The sequence below is a fragment of the Peromyscus leucopus genome, chromosome 19 (genome assembly GCF_004664715.2).
Source record: "Peromyscus leucopus breed LL Stock chromosome 19, UCI_PerLeu_2.1, whole genome shotgun sequence".
Classification (NCBI taxonomy): Eukaryota; Metazoa; Chordata; class Mammalia; order Rodentia; family Cricetidae; genus Peromyscus; species Peromyscus leucopus.
Window position 1 is genome coordinate 22,788,482 of NC_051079.1, and position 6,296 is coordinate 22,794,777.

Genomic DNA, 6,296 nt, shown 5'->3' on the forward strand with positions numbered 1-6,296 from the left:
AAGGAAACTACATTACTAGAATAATTTCAATCTGAAGAACTGTCTGCAATACTTTGGTGTAAGTAAGAAGACAAAGGAAGGATTTAAAAAAAAAAAAACTTGGAAAAAAAGGTGCTTGCTGGTGGCCTAGTTAAAAAGATGTACCAGGCTTGGGGTTAAGAGGAGCTTGGTGACAGCTTTATCTCCATTTTAAGTTAGTAGGAATCGAAAAGGAAATGCAGTACTGAGTAAAAGAAAGCTGGACTAGGGATGTTTCTTTTGCCTTGATCCAGCAAAGTAGGACGTCTGGTGTGAGTATAAATAGTACACGAACTGGTAGCCTACTTCTGGCTCTGCCGCAACTCAGTAGTAACAATAACAGCAGAGTGGATCCTAGATCTCTACTTGTCTGCCTGTCACCTTACATAAACTAGTAGGGCAATAATTTATTTCCTTTTGAGGAGAAACAACAACAATTGGACATTAATAGCTTTCTGGGAGAATGAGTTGCAAGAAGCAAAGATCAGGAAAACCTTGATACAGACAATAAAGTGGTGGCCGAGTTTGACTAGGTTTTGTTTCAAAATCAACTTTATGCTTGGGAGCGGCACAAAGGTGGGCAATGTGCTATTCAGCGTCTTCCATTCTCCCATGGGTTTTATGAGTGCTCACTTTTTCTCACTCTAATTAACCCACACAGTTCCTCTTGACCTTGTCCGTAGCAGCTTTGGTACATGTTCGGCAGCCAGCCCACACTAGAGTGAGAATGCTGCTGCTGGTGTGGGGAAGGCACAAGCATTGAAGAGAACAACCGTCATTCGAGGCAGCCCAGGGTTCAGTTCCCTTGTATTCTCCCATCTTATCCTATTAACTTCAGGGATGGATCCCTTTCCAACTGTAGTTCTTGGACGAGGGTGGCCTAACTGCAGGGCATGGACTGGTTAACCAGTCTACACAGTTACTCTGGCAAAGCGGAAAAAGTACCAATGGCCAGATGACCCAAATCTATTCATTGTGTTTCACTCCCTAAGGATTTGATTTGGGCCAGTGTTAAAAAAGTAAAGTGATTGTTGTGATAGAGTTGCTGATCGACTGTGTAAAGTCTGGACATTGTCCCTTGTCTAAGTTTCAACACAGAAGAAAGCCAGGTCAACAGAATGAGACTACAGCCTGATGTCTTAAGTTTTTAGAGTCATCCAATTCCAGAGCCACATTCCACCCTGAACTTTTATGTATGGAATTTAGTGCATTTCTGTATTGTTTCAAAATGGCTGGAGCTCGTTTTCTCTCACAGAGGATAAAAGATTCCCCATGATCAGAGACCCCCTTTCTTGTAACACATTCTTCCTTGGTGTTGCCCAGCAGTGGTCTGAGCCCAGGTGAAGGCGAAGTGCTGGCAATAGATTCCCTAGCAGTAGCTAATTCTGGGAGGAGGGCCTGAAACGTGCCTCCTGTGTTTGAACAGACAAGAATAGTTCCCGCATTTTTCCACTGTTGCTTCCAGCAACTGTTTAGGAATAGTCAAACATAAAAGAGTCTGCCTCTTGCTTTTGATATTACAAGTACTTCAAATATCCAAGGTCACGGTGGCTTCAGTTTTCACAAAGACAAGCTGTCCTTTTTATGCATTCAGTTTTCATGAAATCTTCCCACATCCCCCTTTTCAACAATTTATTTTTCATTAAGATCTATGTGTGTGTGCTGCCTGAGTTTTTGTACACCGTGTATGTGCAGGTGCCCATGGAGACCAGAGGGTATTGGATCTACTGGAACTGGAGTGATAGGCAGTTATGACCCACATTATGTGGGTTCTGGGAACCAACCCCAGGTCTTCTGTAAGAGCAATAAATGCTCTCAACCACTTTTCTCCAGCCCCTTCCTGGATACTTTTAATGAGCTTTTTTTTTCTGGTATCTGAATTCTTTATGGTGAATTCCCTAACTTCTGTAGAAATGTAAGTTTTCAGTCATCCCCAGAAACCTTTTCTATGGTGGAGTAAATGAAATAGTATCACATGGGATTAATTACTTCCTCTTATAAATAAAAATGTCAGAGATAAGCACTGAAGAAAATAGCTGAAAAACCTTCATATCCAAAAGTATTCTGAGTCCTTGCTACATGATACTTACTGTGCCAGACTTCAATTCCTTCTCTCAGGCTGAGACTTTGGACAGTTACTTCACATAATTGGACATCACCATACCCTGTAATCCATGAGTAAGAACACATCTTTGCAAGGCGTTTGTAAATATTGGGGGCGGCAGGTGAAGATGAGCTGCCCCAGCTGGTGACACAGTCTAAGCACAATGAAAATGGTAGAGGTGGGTGTGGCACACGCCTTTAATTCCATTACTGGGGAGGCAGAGGCAGGTGGATTGCTATGAGTTTGAGGCCAGGCCAACTGGGGCTACATAATGAGACCTTGCCTTTAAGCAAGTGGGAAGAGAGGGAGGAGTAGGGGAAGGAAGGGAGGGAGGGAAGGGGGGGATAAGGGAGAAAAACATAAGGAAGAACATGACTGGGACACAGGGCAGGTTCTCTAAGTTGCCCGTGTCTCAGCAGGAGAAGGTCTAAAAGTTCACTAAACTCCCGTCAGTGGGGTGGGAGTCCAGACATGTGACTCTCATGAAGTCAGCCACTCCCCACACTCCACAGGGCGACACGGCATGACTAATTAAAGAGGAGTCTGACTTCTGTTTGACAACCACCAGAAAAGAAGAGGAAAAAGGTTGTGTGAAACGTTTAAAGGCCAGAGGAAGAGGCGACTGCTAAGAATCTGTCGCTCAATACTGAGATGCCTATGGCCTATTCTTATTAAATTTTTGTTATTTATTATTTTGTGGTATGTAACTATTGTTTCATATTGGGTTTTTCCAACTGATGTACAAAGTAAATATGCTTTGAGAAAATTTACAGCTATTAGACAGTAAAACATCCTATATTTTACAGAAAATATTGATGTTAGGAAACCATAGTGAGAACAAAAACAAGAAAAGAAAGAAGTAGAAAAATTCAAAATATATCTGTTCACCTATTCAAATACTTTGATACAAATAAATGACATTATAACCATTATAATTTATATAAATCAGATTGCAATAATCATGCATTATGTACACTATCTCCAGTGTAGATAGCATCTAAGGAATGTTTGACATGCTCAAAGTAGGTGGTATCATACTCTCCCTCTATTGGTAGTGGGATATTGGAGCATAGCAGGCTGATGGTTGGCATAGGTTGTACGCACTCTATACCTTTATTAACTATACTGTTTTCTCTGTTAGTATAAGAGCTGATGCCATGTCAGGTCAGCAATAGAAAAACCTAGACAAAGGTTACCTGAAATTTCCATCTGAGTGTAGGAGGCCATATCTGCTCAAAGGTGCTCAGTGAATCTCCGCTGCATAGAACCCTGTTGGTGAAAGCTGCCAACAGTTGCTGCTGGAATCAAAACACAAAGGTCGCTTCTTACCTAACTTGAGTGGAGAAGGCAGTAACTTGCCATCATTATGAAGATGGGTTTGAAGTTAGAGAAATCTCATGTTGTGTTTTGTTTGGGAATGGTCCAAATAAGACTGATATTAAAGCGAACCCCACAGATTCAAGGGTGAACTCAAAGACCAGAGTGTAAGGAAAGGAGGGCATTGTATAAGCAAAGAAAGGAAGGGACCCACTGAAAGTTCACATCTTAAAAGAGCAGCAAGGTGCCTGTGATAGCTTTTTAATTTACTATATGCACTTATCTAAAACCAGGGTCAGCAAACTGTTGCTCACAAGACAAATCAGGCTCAAATCTTTGTGGCAGGTAAGATTTTACTGGGACATAGTCGCACTCATTCACCTCTGCTGTCTCCAACAGTTCCTTGCTACAATGTTGTGGTTTAGAAACATCAGTAGACACTCTATAGCTTGTAAGACTCAAAGAAAATACTGCTATCTGATCCTGTCCATAAAATGTTTTCCTCACCTCTACTTTAAAATGTACTTCTTAGTCTGGATTAAGATGATAAAACCATATTTGATGCACATCTGAGAGCCTTGATATATCCTTAGATTGTGGGAATCAAGAAACATAAGGGATAAGAACATGTGAGAACAAAACAGCGTATGAATAAATTCAACTGTCCATGATCTTAATCTTACAGGGATGATTACTTCACAGGATGGACTTTGATAACCAGAAATTACATTTGTAAAGATCTCAATTTAGAAAACGCTGTTGCACAAGAGTGTAACAAAGTTCACAGTGATTGGGATGGTGTTCTTCTTGCAAGTGTTTGATCTTGCCTTTCTAATTTCACACGTTTCTCCTTTCAAAACGTATTTGTATTATGATTCCACAGATCTGTGAGTTAGTGAGGACCTCTATACTAGAAATAATCCTTTTTACAGCCACAATGACTACTTTCTCTTGACAATCTTCCCCCACCTATTTTTCATAGAAAAAGAACATGTCATAGACTAGAATAAGAAACATCTGCCAGCCTTTCACACACACTCAGGATTAGGCTCTCCTGACCAGATGTACTTTTAAGAGAGTTATAAGTTAGAATTCATGCTTTTACTCATCCCACGAATATGCTATAGGTTTCAGATCCCCAACTGCTTCTCTGGTTCATGACTCAATGGCTCATGTGTTACAAACTGGGACCCCAGTGAGGCACTACTCCGGGATGGTAGAATCTTCAAGAGGAAGTGCCTAGTGGATAGTCTTTAGGCCACCGGAGGCCTCCCCTTGAAGGGGATAGTGGGATCCTAGCCACTTCTCCTTTTCTATCTTTTGTATTTCAGTCATAATGAAATACACCACATTATTCTACCACACGATTCCACCATGATGTGCTAGCCGAGGCCCCAAACCATGTATGTGGCCAACTGATCATGGACTGAAACTTCTGAAGCCAGAAGCCAAAGCAAAAAAAAAATAATAATAATATAAGTTGACTATCTCATGTATTTGTTATAGTGAGGGAAAACTTCCTGCCAGGGGCCAGACTCTGTTGTGTCACTCTCAGGCCCCTCACTGGGTGTTTCCCAGTCCCCCAACTCTCAGAACCCTCACTGGGTGTTTTCCAGTCCCCCGGCGGATCCTCTAAGCCTCACCAGACGTGTAACTGAATTCCTTCCTGCTTGAAGGAGCTAAAGTAGCTTCTCTTCTCTGAAACTGAAGTCTAGAAAATGCAAAATTTGAAATGTATAGGGGGGATAGTTCCTAAAGGATATTACTGCATACATCGCCAGCTTGAGTGGGCTAGGCAGCAGGTGGTTAGGACAGATAGAATCGTCTAGAACAATAGAAGCCCCTTTTTACTCAGTGGCAAATATATTACTATTTCAACTCATGGGACATAATGAAGACTGGTCTGAGAGGCAAGTCTGTAGCACTAAGTGCCCCACACACACCCACATGTGCACACTCGCAGTAGCTAAAACAATTTTGAGTAATAAAAGAACTGTTGGCGGTATCACCAGCCTACATTTACGCTGTCTTACAGAGCTGTGACTTCCAGGACAGGAAATACAGTGATGGTAGGGATGAAAAGGGATTCCCAGGCTTTGGGATGAGGCCACACAGAAAACTACAGTACTCCAGTGTGCAGACAACAGTGTTCACTGTTCCTGCCCAGCACAGGTGCTTTGTAGAGGTTGAGAAGTTTTATGTTTTCAGTTTTGTTTCAGAGATTATAATTATATCAGTTCTCCCTCCCACATACCCTTTGTTGTTATCTTTCAAATTGTGTCATCGTTTTCATTAATATTGTTGCATCCACGTATCTATTTAAATATAGCTTGCTCAGTCTGTATAATATTACTTACATGTGTTTTCAGGGCTCACCATTGTGAATTGGATAACCAGTTGACGTGCTCTTCCTGGGGAAGACTATTTCTTCTGCTGAGTTCCTGTAGTTCGTCATGTAGGGTTGAGGTATCATGGGCTTTTCCCCTTCCACTTTGGCATGTCTGTTTTTGTTGTTTTTGTTGAGTTTATGTTTAGGCTGGCTTGTTGGTGAGACTTTACGGGTGCAGCTTCTGACTTTGCTAGTAGACGAAATATCCCAGCAAACTCCCTAATCTCCCGGCTCCTACAGTCTTTCTGCCCCCTCTCCTGCAACGTTCCTTGAGCCCTAGGTACAAGAGTGTTTTGTGGATATCTCCTTTGGGACTGGGCTACACAACTCTGCATTTTGATTAGCTGTGGTTTTTCTGTAATGGTTTCTGTCTGTTACATAAGAGAAGTTCCCTTGATGTGGGGTGAGGACTACTCTTATCTGTGTGTGTGAGGACAAATGTTTGAAATATAGTTAGGGGCCAGGCGG